We start from the raw sequence: 15,701 nt of genomic DNA on the forward strand, positions 1-15,701 counted from the left end.
ATGGCATTGGAGAGCGCTTTCAGTCAAGTGAGACTTCAAATCGGTGACTATAGAGCATCTATGAGGGAGAGCTTGGAAAAATCAGTACTCTTCAAAGATTGGATCCATTCGGAACGAAGAAATTTTGGACTTACAGAATCACAACCTGAGATAGACGAAGCTTATGAAGAAATGCTAGCGGAACTTGCGCAGGCTGCTTCGCCCGGGAGCGTTGATGAACAAGCTTCTTTTCCGCCACCACCAACGGAAATTCCTCCGGACCTTGAAGGATTTATGAAATTTGTTAGAGATAATACATAGACTAATATGTAACTTGTATTTTGGGACATCTTCCTTAGTTTTTTTTTCTTTTAATAGTGGTATTAGTACCTTGTTGTGCTCATTCCATTGGAGGGAGGAAGACTAAGAAAGATATTTCCATTTTTTGTTAATGTCGTAATAATAAAAATTATAAGACATTCCCTTGAATATTTCTTTGCAATTTATTTTGTGTTTAAATTTGACATCGTATATATATATATATGTATAATATATATATATATATATATATATATATATATATATATATATAGAGAGAGAGAGAGAGAGAGAGGGGGGAATAAATTATTGAGACAGATGCGTCCAATATTGGCTACGGTGGGATTTTGAAACAAGTAAATCCCAGCAATAAGTGTAAATGTCTAATAAGATTTCACTCCGAGAAGCAAGGCCTGAAGACGAAGAACTAAAGATCATTATTTAGTTCAAAAGAGTAATTACAATTGAGAGAGATTTACAATAGAGAGAGGTTTATAGAGAGATGAGAGTTTAGAGAGAGAAGGGGAATTTTTCTAATGCCTCCTCTTAATGAGGGGAGGATCCGACTTATAGAAGAAAGAAAAAATATAACGAATCTTTGTATAGTAAAATGGGTCCCTTATATGGGTCCCTTATACAGTATATCTATTATGTATACAGTATATCTACTATGTATACAGTGTATGTACTGTTGATGTAGGGTTTATAGTAATCCTATCTTTCTAATTCTTTCATTTGTTGGAGGAAATCTTCCACTTTGTCTATGTCTTTGTCAGATAATATTACTTCTGTTTGCACAGGCTGGGAATCATCTTCTGCGATATCATCGTTGCTTGTTTCACTTTGCATTGAAGTGTCGGATCTCTTATATTGATTTATCGACTGAACCAAATTTCTTTTTACTTCTTCCAAATACTGATTTATCATTTCAGCTTTATCTCCTTCTTTCACTGAGATCCTCCTGGCAATATGTTTGACCGAGTTATCATCGATCATCTTCATAATCAATCTAAGTATTCCCGGGATAAGAAATCCGGAAGGGAATTATCAATTCCTTTTTTGTACTAAATTTCAAAGTCAAAAGGCGCTAGTTGAGCCTGCCATCTAGCAAAGTCAGGTTACTAATAACTTGTGAAATACTGAATTTTCGCATGTTACTCAAAATCCAGATGGTAGGATTTGCATTCAATTTGATGGTAAGTCTACTGTTTATAATAGACATCATTTTCACCAGGATCAGGGTAGGCGGGCGGTAGTCCATACTGCCATCCAGATCTAGCTGTTTTAGTACCTTTAAAGGTTGGCGGTAGTCCGCACGACCAGTAAAGATTTGAAATATACGAGAATTTTATTATAGTTTTAATGCCTTTATGGAAAGATATATCCTTTTACCCAAGCAAGGGGCCTGTCTAGGTCCGATACATACTCTTATTGAGCCTATGTGTCTAGCGGTTCTAACTGTGAAAGAGAGAGACCTTTTGACAATTTCAGCGGGCTATAATGTCACAGCTGGCTAGACGGAGCCACTAAGGCAAAACCAATAAGAGTAGTACCAGAGTCGACTGTACCACTATCTTGGAACCAAGACAAGAAACTATATTAAAATTTCTTTATATTTTGATAGAGTCTGGATCTTTCATGGTTAATATGCAAGAGAAGTTAGATCTTCAACATAGATATAAATCCGTTTAGCCGGACATAGTCACGGCTGGGGAAAGAAACGAAGTAATTAAAATACTATAAAAATTAATGAACTAATACCTTTAAGGTCGAGAAGCAAGGCCTAAAGACGATGAACTAAAGATCTTTATTTACTTCAAAAGAGTAATTACAATTGAGAGAGATTTACAGTAAAGAGAGGTTTAGAGAGAGAGGGGGAATTTTTCTGATGCCTCCTTTTAATGAGGGGAGGATCCTACTTATAAAAGAAATAAAAAACTTAACGAATCTTTGTACAGTAAAATGGGTCCCTTATATAGGTCCCTTATACAGTGTATCTACTATGCATATAATATATCTACTGTGTATACAGTGTGTGTACTGTTGATGTGGGGTTTTTAGTAATCCTATATGATAATCATAGTCCCTTTTTTCCAATTCTTTCATTTGTTGGAGGAAATCTTCCACTTTGTCTATGTCTTTGTTAGATAATATTATTTCTGTTTGCACAGGCTGGGAATCATCTTCTGTGATATCATCATCGCTTGTTTCATTTCGTATTGAAGTGCCAGATTTCTCATATTGATTTATCGACTGAAGCAAATTTCTTTTTACTTCTTCCAAATACTGATTTATCATTTCAGTTTTATCTCCTTCTTGCACTGAGATCCTCCTGGCAATGTGTTTGACCGAGTTATCATCGATCATCTTCTTTTGAGAACTGATTGAATATTCTTGGATTTTTTCTTTAATGGAATCCAAGAGTTCCTGCCCATATAACATTTTGGTCTTGGTATCTGTCTTCATTAATTTATCCCAAAAATTATTATAAAATGTCCTGTATAAGCAGTGGATTTATTCTTCTATAAATCCTAATTCTGGAATCCATTTATGGATCTATGGGATAGAGAACTCAATAAAGAAATATATCTGGTCAATCTTTTCCAGGTGGCATATATGATCCACGTTATAAAGATTGTTTAAATCTGGGGAAATCTTGGCCCATTCTTTGTATAACTTAAGGAAAGGGTCCGGTAAGATCTCCACTATCGGACCGTGGTATAACCACCAGTTTAAAAACCAACTAGGAATAGGTTCTGCAAATATCTTTGCACATACCTTTATAAACCAAGTATGTTTATGCCTTTCGTTATTGTAATAAAGCACTTTATCAAAGGCTTGGATATAATCCCAGTATGTAAAATTCATCAAGGATTTGTTAAGGCTTATCTACCTTTCTTTCATTGTGGAGATTACCCAATCTTCAACAGGTATAACCTGTTTAATAATAATTTTGGAGAAGTTATAAACATTCTCGTTGGTATTATAACCAGAAAAGTGCTGAAATTCTGCACTGCCTATACTAATAAGAATAGTTTCATAGTATGAGCGGGTTTTGTATAACTCCCCTAAATAGTATAACCCATTGATCAAATATCTTTGGAATATTTTCCATGGATCATTCTTTCTCTGAATCTCAGAGTTTTCTAGAAGAAATATCATTTCTTTATTTACTAGCTTTTCGTAAGACTTGATATCATCAGTGTCTTCTTCTTTAGCAATTGAAGCAAATGTATCACTTTGCTTTTTAGCGGCCAAAAATGTCTTCCAATGACCATATAATGGGTATCTTCTAGAATATCTTCCAGATGGATAGAAGGTGCTGAGGAAGATTCTCCTTTAAGGGGAACCTTTGAGTTAATCAAGCTCATTTTTCCCATTTGTATTATTGGGGAATTAGATGAAGGTCCGTATGATGATCCTTGCGAGTATGACCTTCCTGAGGAGGAGGATGATCTTCCTCCTTTTCCTCTACCTCTACCTCTGCCTCTGGTGGCCCACGAGAGGTCCATTCTGCACCTATAACAAGACAGTTTATTCAGAGAAGTAATAATCTTACATATCATCCCTGATGTCATCAGAATAATCATGAATAGAAAATTCATTTTCAACCATATTAACCATACTATCAATGATTTTTTCAATAATGAGACCCTGTAAGTCTCTATTTAACTTAACCACTTTAAGAATAGTGATTAACAATTCTTCATCGAGAAAAGTTGTGTAGAAATTCATAATCAATCTAAGTATTCCCGGGATAAGAAATCCGTAAGGGAATTATCAATTCCTTTTATGTACTGAATTTCAAAATTAAAAGACGCTAGTTGAGTATGCCATCTAGCAAATATTAGTTTTGAAGCATCGTATTTGAAGTCTTTGTCAAACATATATTTAACGGATTGAGCATCAGTTTTTATTAAAAACTTTTGGTTATAAAGATCGTCTTGAAATTTTAAAACACATTTAACAATAATCAACATTTCATGAGCCATAGTAGCATATTTCTTCTGGGTTTCAGTCCATTTTCCAGAGTGAAGTCTTATTAGATATTCACACTTATTGCTGGGATTTACTTGTTTCAAAATCCCACCGTAGCCAATATTGGACGCATCTATTTCAATAATTTTCTGCCATGGAGGATTTGCAAGAGTTAAGCAAGGTAAAGACTTAACACGTTATTTAATATTTTTGACTAACGTAGTATGCTGATCAGTCCAAGGCTGCTTATAATTCTTTTTCAGTCTATCATTTAGAGGGGCTAAATCTCGAGATAAACTTTTATAAAAAGGAGATATGTAATTTAAACTTCCCAAAAATCTCTGTAATTGAGTCCTGTCAGTAATCACATGGACTGACCACTCTTATTAAATAGAAAGTGTACACGATCGTATATAATATACATTGCCCAACTATGAATCAGGATCAAATATCACAGGAAATAATATAAGGACAATTGATAATGTAAAAGAATTGTTACCCACTAACTCAAACCAAAATGAAATCAAGTATGATTTTAGTTTAAACTACAGTTGCCGAAATACACTAATCTAACAAAGGGAGAGAACCAACTTTGGAAATTCGAGGTCTCAGCACATAGCAAGTTGAAGAGAAACTCAAGAGTAATCCAATTTAATGGTAACCCACCATTAAATGATTTTAAATCGATTGTTCATAGCCCTGAATAACAATTCTTTATTAATTTCTTCCGAGCATTAACACGACTTCCTAGTTGGCTATTTCTAGCCCAACCAAGAGCACTAAGCACACCAAATTTTGGCTACAACTTAGATTTTTCCTATCTCTATGTGAATCTATTAGATGAGGTTTAAAACCCCAAATCGTGTTAATTAGTCTTTCCTACTTTAATTCGTTTTCTCAAGTCAAAGTAAAAGTAAACGTACATTAGTATATTCCCTACGGAAACATTCAAGAATAAAACCAACTAAAGAAACAATAAGTTTTTTCCACAACAAACTATAATAAAACACTACCTAAGCAACAAGAGCTAAGAACAAATTATTACTCGACAAGTCCTTCAACTTTGTTGTCCAAGGTCATCACCTATACAAAATATTATTCAAAGCAGTAGATATAGATGTATACGGGTAAAACCGAGCTTATGGTACGCCTCGGTTTCCGATGAAGTAAACGGAGCAAGAAACGAGAGGACAAGAGGCCTAAATCAAGGCAAGAAGCCCCTCGATCCAGGATAAGGGTGAAATGACTGCCCTCGGAAATATCGGAACCATGACCCCCATGTCTTGTTCGAACTTCAAAGGCTTCAGAGAACATTACTAGACAACCGAGCATGACCAACATAAGGCCGTGATATCCGCGACCAGCATAATATCATAGCGTAAATCTCGGCACGTATCAATAGAGAATCGGTGATTAGTTAAACATTAGATTTTTTACCTTTTATAGAATTGTACTTAGGGTGAAACCCCCTACTATATAAAGGAGAGTCTGAATATTCATTGAACATACTTTAACACACGCATACCAAGGCAATATACTACTCTCTCTGGTCCACAATAAGTGACCTATTTGCTTTTGGCACGCCTATTAAGAAAATACTAAATTCTATACCAAAATACCTAGTATGACTAAACTACCCTTAATACTCTTAATTAAATATTTAATGTGAGGAGAAAGAAAACTTTTTAGGGATATCTACATAAGGGTAATTTTGTAAAAATAAATTGAATTCTTTCTTGATTATATAAATAGACACTTATTTTGGACCAAAATAAAAAAGTAAATTTGTCACTTATTGTGGACCGGAAGGAGTATTAATTTCTCTGTTATTCAAAGTTCTTATTCTTGTTAGTCAGTGCTTGGTCATTGTAAGTTTTGGATCGAGGACGGATATTTCACCATTGCTGTCGTCGAGTCCAGGATCACCCTCTATTCCACGTGGTTTGTTTATTACATCTTTTACCTATTTAATCTAACACATTTTATCGTTTGTATCAAATTAATTTGCGTATCATTAAAACCTCTTATAAATTTTATTATTATCTGTTTTTGAGAGAAAACAGTTTGGCCCCCACCATGGGGCTAAGAATAATAGTGGCTAATTGATAAATATTTCCACAACATACTCTGTTTTACTCTTGTTCTTTGAGATCTTAATATCAGGAAAACTCAAAGATGTCAAACTCTCAGTTTGCTCACCTAAACGTTGGTGCTGAATCTGGCCACCACGGTGAGAACAATAACATAGGGCCCATCAACGATGTTCATCCCGTTGACCCCAACGGGATCCCGATCATAGATCCAATCGATGTCAGCTCCCATGTGCCCATCGACGCTAACTTACCTGCCGACCCAAAGAACAACATTCGTGCTGAAGCCAGGTCGGCAGGCAAGGATACACATGATGGTGAAGGCGATGGGATCAACTTGCGGGTGATCTTTGAAATGCAACAGGCTCAACAGGCAGCGATAGCTTAGTTGTGGAACCAAAATCGCGCTCCCAGTAGAGTTGAGCCCAAACTATCCCGGGAAAACACCCGAAGAAATAAATTAATCATAGAAAGCCTGAGTGAAGCCGAATCCGGGACCAATCCCGAGATAATAAAGATGCTCAAAACGGGTAAAATCGGGAGAATAGAAAATCGAAGCTAATGACAAAAAGGTGAAAACCTACAACTCCAGGGTAGACTAAATATAGTATATATAATATATATAAGTTATATATTATATAAGGCAACATATATAGCTTACAAGAAATTGCCTTAGATAAAAAAAATAGTTATAAAGATTTACTTGTAATTATTACCCTATAAGTAACGTGATTATATATATATATACCGTTAGCACGTCAAACTTAATCTTAAACTCGGGCCGGGCCCAAAATACAGCCTTAGTCCATGTCTTGGATAGCTTCAACATTTTCATGAGCAACCACCTTCAAGTTTCCTAGTGCTAAGCTATTGCTCTCTTCGTTTTTAAGGATTTGCTCTAGCATACTAAGCATTCTTTGTTCTCGAGCACAAAAAAAAAATTCTTCTTGAGATTGACCAACTCCCAAGGTTGGTTCATATTCACTGTTTCTTCCAAGTTTTCATAATTTCGATACTTATTTTTTTCTTTGTTTATTCTCTTCTTGAAGGTAGGCAAATCTTTACTTTCTTGAAGCTGGAAAGGTTCTAACATCTCTTCATTTCTTTAGCTTCCTTGCACCGATCATATTCACCAACAAAAGTAGAGAGATCATAATAAGATCACGGGGAAGGGCAGGACATATAGTAATTGCAACTACTGAAATGACCATATTTACCACTACAAATATCACATATATTTCACTCAAAGGTTTAAGAAGGTGCACATATCTCGCTCCCGAAAGTATTTTAACAATCTTTCCATAAGTGAGGGTCCTCCACAATCACAAGGAAAACCAAATTAAGAGTACCCTCTATCCCACAATTATTTATTTCAAAATGCCATGACATGGCAAAAGAAAAAATAACAAGCTGACTAGGAAATATCAACAAAGAACAATAAGAAGACTAACTAAACACATGAAGATCAAATAAGAACAATTTTATTCTTTTTCTTTTTCCTTTTCATAAATACAAATATATATTCACAAGTTTGGACACCAAATTAATAACGTCTAAATCTACTCATATTAAATAGAAAGTGTACACGGCCGTATGCAATATACATTGCCTAACTATGAGTTAGGGTCGAATTTCACAGGAAATAATATTAGGACAATTGATAATGTAAAAGGATTGTTACCCACTAACTCAAACAAAATGAAATCAAGTATGATTTTAGTTTAAACTACAGTTGCCCAAATACACTAATCTAACAAATGGGGAGAACCAGCTTTGGAAATTCGAGGCCTCGGCACATAGCAAGTTGAAGAGAAACTCAAGAGTAATCCAATTTAATGGTAACCCACCATTAAATGGTTTTAAATCAATTGTTCATAGCCCTGAGTAACAATTCTTTATTAGTTTCTTTAAAGCACTAACACGACTTCCTAGTTGGCTATTTCTAGCCCAACCAAGATCACTAAGCACACCAAATTTTGGCTACAACTTAGATTCTTTCTAGCTCTATGTGAATCTATTAGATGAGGTTTAAAACCCCAAATCGTGTTAATTAGTCTTTCCTACTTTAATTCGCTTTTTCAAGTCAAAGTAAAAGTAAAAGTAAATTGGTATATTCCCCACGGAAACATTAAAGAATAAAACCAACTAAAGAAACAATAAGCTTTTTCCACGAAAAACTATAATAAAACACTACCTAAGCAACAAGAGCTAAGAACAAATTATTACTCGACAAGTCTTTCAACTTTGTTGTCCAAGGTCATCATCTACACTAAATATTATACAAAGCAGTAGATATAGATGTATACGGGTAAAATCGAGCTCATGGTACACCTCGGTTTCCGATGAAGTAAATGGAGCAATAAACGAGAGGGCAAGAAGCCGAAATCAAGGCAAGAAGCCCCTCGATCCAGGGTCAGGGTGAAATGACTGCCCTCGAGAATATCGGAGCCATGACCCTCATGTCTGGTTCGAACTTCAAAGGCTTCAGAGAACATTACTAGACAACCGAGCATGACCAATAGAAGGCCGTGATATCCACGACCGGCCTAATATCATAGCGTAAATCTCTGCACGTATCAATAGAGAATCGGTGATTAGTTAAATATGAGATTTTTTACCTTTTATAGAATTGTACTTAGGGTGAAACTCCCCTACTATATAAAGGAGAGTCTCATTATTCATTGAACATACTTTAATACACGCATACCAAGGCAATATACTACTCCCTCCGGTACACAATAAGTGACCAATTTGCTTTTGACATGCCCATTAAGAAATACTAAATTCTATACCAAAATACCTAGTATGACTAAACTACCCTTAATAACCTCAATTAAATATTTAATGTGAGGAGTAAGAAAACTTTTTAGGGATATGTACATAAGGGTAATTTTGTAAAAACAAATTGAATCTTTCTTGATTATATAAACAAACACTTATTTTTGACCAAAATAAAAAAGTAAATTAGTCACTTATTGTGAACCGGAGGGTGTATTATTTTCTCTGTTATTCAAAGTTCTTATTCTTGTTAGTCAGTGCTTGGTCATTGTAAGTTTTGGATCGAGGACGGATATTTCACCATTGCTTGTCGTCGAGTCCAGTATCAACCTCTATTCCACGTGGTTTGACAATTTATTTCATCTTATACCTATTTAATCTAACATATTTTATCATTCGTATCAAATTAATTCGCGTATCATTAAAACCACTTATAAATTTTATTGTTATCCATTTTTGAGAGTAAAAATTTGGTGTCCACTATGGAGCTAAGGATAATAGTGGCAATTTGATAGAATTTCTACAACATACTCTATTTTACTCTTGTTCTTTGAGATCTTAATTTCAGGAAAACTCAAAGATATCAAACTCTCAGTCTGCTCACCTAAGCATTGGTGCTGAGTCTGGCCACCATGGCGAGAACAACAATATAGGGACAACAACGATGTTCGCCCCGTTGACCCCAATGAGATCCCGATCATAGATCCAATCGATATCAGCTCCCATGTGGCCATCGATGCTAACTTACCCACCAACCCAAAGAACAACATTCGCTGGGAAGCCAGGTTGGCAGCCAAGGATATGAACGATGGTGAAGGCGATGGGATCAACTTGCGGGTGATCTTTGAAATGCTACAGGCTCAACAGGCAGCGATAGTCTAGTTGTAGAAACAAAATCGCGCTCCCAGTAGTGTTGAGCCCAAACTATCCCGGGAAACACCCGAAGAAATAAATTTATCACAGAAAACATGAGTGAAGCCGAATCCGGGACCAATCCAGAGATAATAAAGATGCTCAAAACGGGTAGAATCAGGAGAAAAGAAAATCGAAGTTAACGACAAAGAGGTGAAAACCTACAACTCCAGGGTCGATCAAATCCAGGGGGCACCATCGATACTGAAAGGCCTGGATTCCAAGAAGTTTGTCCAAAAAGCATTTCGCCCATGACCGCAGCTCAGAAGCTGATCCCTAAGAAGTTCCGTATGCCTGAAATTCCAAAGTACAATGGAATGACTGATCCAAATGAACATATGACCCCGTACATATATGCCATTAAGGGGAACGACTTGGAGGACGATGAAATCGAATCCGTTTTGCTGAAGAAATTCGAAGAGACCTTGTCAAAAGGAGCAATGATATGGTATCACAACTTACCCCCTAATTCTATTGAATCATTTTCTACGCTTGCATATACCTTTGTAAAAGCGCACGCCGGAGGCATGAAGGTCGAAACCAGGAAGTCAGACCATTTCAAAGTAAAGGAAAGAGATAATGAGATGCTCAAGAAATTCGTGTGCCGGTTTCAAATGGAGCGAATGGATCTGCCCCTGGTCGTCGACGATTGGGCCGTTTAGGCCTTCACCCAAGGACTCAATACTTAAATCTTGATTTCTTCACAGCAGTTGAAGCAAAATCTGGTAGAATATCCTGCGGTAACTTGGGTCGACGTCTATAACCGATACTAATAAAAAATTAGGGACGAAGATAATTAGCATGGGGCCCCTTGCGGGTTTGTTTATCACGTTAGGGCTAGTGACATATCCAAAAGTTCATGAACCAAGATTAAACAGAGATCGGTATCAACCATACAATGGACACCTAAGAGGTAATGGGTATGGACGAAACTCAGTAAGAAATGAAAGGAGAAGCGATCGAGGTCAAAATAACCAGGGACTCATGAGAAAAAGTGGTTTTGACAGGCCCATCAGGGCCTAGGGAAGCGCCAAGGTTATCGGAGTACAACTTCAGCGTCGATGCTGTCGCTATCGTATCTTCCATCGAACGCATCAAAGACACCAAATGGCCTCGACCTTTACAATCTGATCCTGTCCAAAGGGACCCCAACCTAATGTGTAAACATCATGGGACTCACAACCACAAAACTGAAGACTATTGACAACTGAGGGAAGAAGTAGCCCGGTTATTCAATAATGGACACCTCCGAGAATTTCTGAGTGATCGAGCCAAAAATCACTTCAAGAATAGGGATGCCAATAAACAGATCGAGCAAGAGGAACCTCAACACTTCATTAACATAATTATTGGTAGAGTTGACATCCCCTAAAGACCGATGTTGAAACACACTAAAGTTTCTATCACAAGGGAAAAACGGACTCGAGACTATGTGCCGGAGGAAACCGTATTTTCAATGATGAGGACGCTGAAGGCACCGTACAACCACACAATGATGCACTGGTAATATCTGTACTCATAAATAAATATCGAGGTTAAGCACGTGTTAATTGATCCAGGTAGCTCGGCCAATATGATCAGATCAAGGATCATGGAATAGCTGGGTCTGCAAGACCAAATAGTGCCTGTAGTTCGAGTCTTAAACATATTCAACATGGCTTGCGAGACCACTAAAAGGGAGATAACCCTATCGATAAACATCGCTGGGACCTTCCAAGACACAAAGTTCTACGTGATCGAATGAGATATGAGGTATAATTTTTTGTTTGGGAGGCTATGGATTTACAACATGAGGGCAGTACCCTTGACGCTACATCAAGCATTTTAATTTCCTACACTGGGCGGGATCAAAATAGTTTACGGAGAACAACTGGCTGCAAAAGAAATGTTCGTAGTCGATGAGGTGTTTCTGATATTCACACTCTCGACATCAAAGAACCCGTGTTCGATTACCAAGGAAGAAACCAAATAGCAATCACCGATGTCGGCCATGACCGAGCTGGAAAAGCCGGTGCGAGCGAGGATGGCGACTATGGAGTTCCTAGGTCTTTTATAGCCCCCAATGATTCTGATGCCACTAAATCAATTGAGAATGTGTGTAGACTACAAATACATGAACAAGGCATGCCCCAAAGACTCTTTTTTTTGCCTAACATTGCATGATCGGTGTGACAACCGACCACGAGAACCTCAGCTTTCTCGATGTCTATTCTGGGTACAACCATATTCGGATGGACTCGGACGACGAGGAAAAGACATCCTTCATCACTAAATACGACACCTAATGTTATAACGTAATATCATTCGAACTAAAAAACGCTGGTGCCACTACCAACGCCTACTAAATCAGATATTCGAAGAACAAATAGGAGTCCCCGGTTGCTTAGGTAAGTTTCGAACCACCCAGAGCAATGTAGAAATTGATAGATTTTGCTGGTACTAGTGTGCTTTGCGACCGTAAAGAGGGTTTTGCGATCACGAAGAATGATTTTGGAAGGGTCACTGGTTTGCTCTTCGCGAACGCGAAGCAGCCACATGAACGAGATGAAAGACTTGGCTCCTCTTCGCGAACGTGAGAAAGGAAGGGGATGGAGGGTATGGAAGGCTTTGGCCTTAGCGAACACAATTGGGTGGACCATAGAGGCAGAGGTTTGGGGGCGGTTTGCATCGTGAAAGTTACATGGTCATCGTAAACACAATGAAGTATTTCTGGGAGTGGGAAGCTTAGCCTTCGCGATCGCAATGGTTCTTCTGCGATCACGAAGAAAAAACCTAGGCATAATGTGATTTTAATACGGGACTTAGGCTCATTTAACTCTAATTTCTCTTGGCTTGGGAGATTAGGGAGATCTTTGAATGACCATTTTCATCAAATATCTTTAGGTAAGTTATTTCTGCCTATTGTTAGTTAGATGTATGGATTAGGTGTGAATTTTAACTTGTAAATTAGTAGAATTTTAGGAATTTGTTGAAAAACCTAGAATTTGGTAAAAATGAGATTTGACCAGGAAATTGGTTATGGAATCGGGTATAAATTATATATTTGAGTTCCCGATAACATGGGTAATAGTTATCTTCGAAATTTTCAATACTCAGGCGCGCGAGCCCGAGGTTGACTTTTGTGGACTTTTCGAGTAGGTTTGGAAATTGATTCTAATAGTTGAATTATGAGATTTTGAGCGTATATTGATTGGTTTATACGTCCTTTTGACAATTTCTGAGATGCTCGGCGTCGATTTGAGGTGATTAGTGTTGTGTGGGAGCCGAGTAATGGACTTGGAAGCAAGGTAAGTTTGTTGCCTAATCTTGTAAGATGGAATTATTCATGTAGATATTTTATTTTGTTATGTGCTACATGTTATGGATGATATGTACGTATGATTATGTTTATGTCAAGTAGACTTAGACCTACATTATCTCTTAACTGTACTACTTGAATTAAGCTTTCTTATTTGATTACTTGAATTCATAACTAGACTAGAATTTACGTATTGACCGAGCCTCTTAGCCTTGGGTTTTGGTGGGATATTGATTGTCGGTAACAATTATGTTTTCTCTTGTAGTCCCATCCTAATGTTGCGTTTATGTGATTGAGAGTTCCATATCTTCTTGAACAACACGTATCTTCGCGGGTGGGAAACTTTCTCTAGTCCTATGGTATCAGGTCGTACGCCTTGGCAATGCTATGAAATATGATTATGATCGGGCCATACGACCACGATAGTTTTATGAAATCCATCTATTGATTGGTCTGTACGACCTCAGCAATGTTTACTATTATTATGGATCGGGATACAACATTGGCAGAATTCGTGCATAATATTCGATAAGGTGTCGGAGTACACATGAGATTTTTTCTTACTTGAGATTTGACATTGTCTTGGTTATCCTTTTTTTTTGTTCAAGGCATCATATGGTATTTGATGATTTCATAACTATTTTTGAGTTGAAAATCATGTTATCTACATTTAATTGTTTCATTGCTACTTATGGTGTTTCATACCTATCTACTTTTATGTACTTTATTATTGGTCCACTAGTAAGTATCGATGTCGACCCCTCGCCAATACCTTTTCGAGGTTATACTAGATACTTACTGGGTACGCATTGATTTACGTACTTATAATAAATTTCTGCACTATTGTGCAGGTACTGAGACAGCTATACCAAGTGGTCACTCGGGCGCGTAGCCGCATTAGCTGGAGACTTAGCAGTCATCTTCTTCCCATGCTTCAACCGGCAGCACCCGGAGTCTCCTTCACCCTATGCTTATTTTTATTCCATCTATTTTTATTCCCGGTAGTAGTTATAGTGGTTTTGTATATTTTACTAGATGCACGTCCACTTGTGACATCGAGTTTTGAGGATTTTAGTAGATGTTCATGGTTGTACTTGGTATTTATATTATTGTGCTTTATTTTTGTTCATACTTTTGTAACTCAGAAAGAATGAAAGTATTTACTATGGTTTCTAAGAATATTCCTCTTTATTAATGTCATTCTTGATTTTAAAAGTATTATGAACGGATGATCGTGTTGGTGGTTTGCCGTCGGCTTGCCTAACAACAGTGTGGTGTGCCATCACAGCCTATAGTGGGAATTGGGTCATGACATCTTGGTATCATAGCACTAGGTTCACATAGGTTTCACGAGTCATGAGCAGACCTAGTTGAATCTTGTTGATCAGTGCTGAGACATCCATACTTATCTTCGAGAGGCTATAGGGTTTTAGGAAACTTCTCTTTCTTCATCTCCTATCATGTAGTTGATGTTGTGCTAAGTGTCTAAATCTTTCTCTTATTCTCTCATAGAAGGTGAGAACGCATGTGACGACATCACTCGGTGGTAGAGGGGTTGCTCCCCTGGTCGTCAGAGGTAGAGGTAGAGGACAAGGAATGCCCAGAGTTCCTACGAGAGGACGACAACATACTAGAGTTTCTCCAGTGGTACCTAAAGTGGACCTAATAAAGGATCCTATTATTGAGGAGAAGGAGGTACCTACAACCGAACATGCCCCAGTAAATTTTATGATGCCAGGCTTTCAGGAGGTCATGGGCTATATGTTGCTGTTTATGCACGCCATGACTCAAGCCGGAATATTTCGGCGGACCCAGCCACATCTTAAGCGGAGAGGGAGCACAGTCCCTTAGCGCTCATGCGCAGGGCACACTACTGTTGTTTATCAAACCCTAGGTGTACTACCCGCGGGTAGGGTTCTACTTATTGTTACGGCTAGAGCAGAGACGTGATCGGCCGCGACCATTGAGGAGCAAAAGTAGCTGGATATATCTACTAGGCTTTATCCTCCTCGCTTTAGCGATGAATAGTCAGAAGATCCACATGATTTCATTGACCGTTGCAGGGAGAGGCTACAGAATTTAGGATTAGTAGAGTTCAACAGGGTTGACTTCATCACATTTCAGCTAGAGGGGAAGGCCCATAGATGTTGGCAGTTTTATCTTCTGAGTAGGCTAGCGGGTTCACCTCCCTTTACTTGTGATTAGTTTACATACCTCTTCATGGAGAAGTATATCCCAGCTTCAAAGAGGGAGGTTTGTGGGGTCAGTTCGAGCAATTCCAGCAGGGTCATATGTCTTTGACCGACTATGAGGTGAGATTCATTGAGTTGTCTCGTTGATGCCACGAC

This window comes from Nicotiana tabacum, chromosome 6 (assembly GCF_000715075.1).
Source record: "Nicotiana tabacum cultivar K326 chromosome 6, ASM71507v2, whole genome shotgun sequence".
In the NCBI taxonomy this organism is placed as follows: Eukaryota; Viridiplantae; Streptophyta; class Magnoliopsida; order Solanales; family Solanaceae; genus Nicotiana; species Nicotiana tabacum.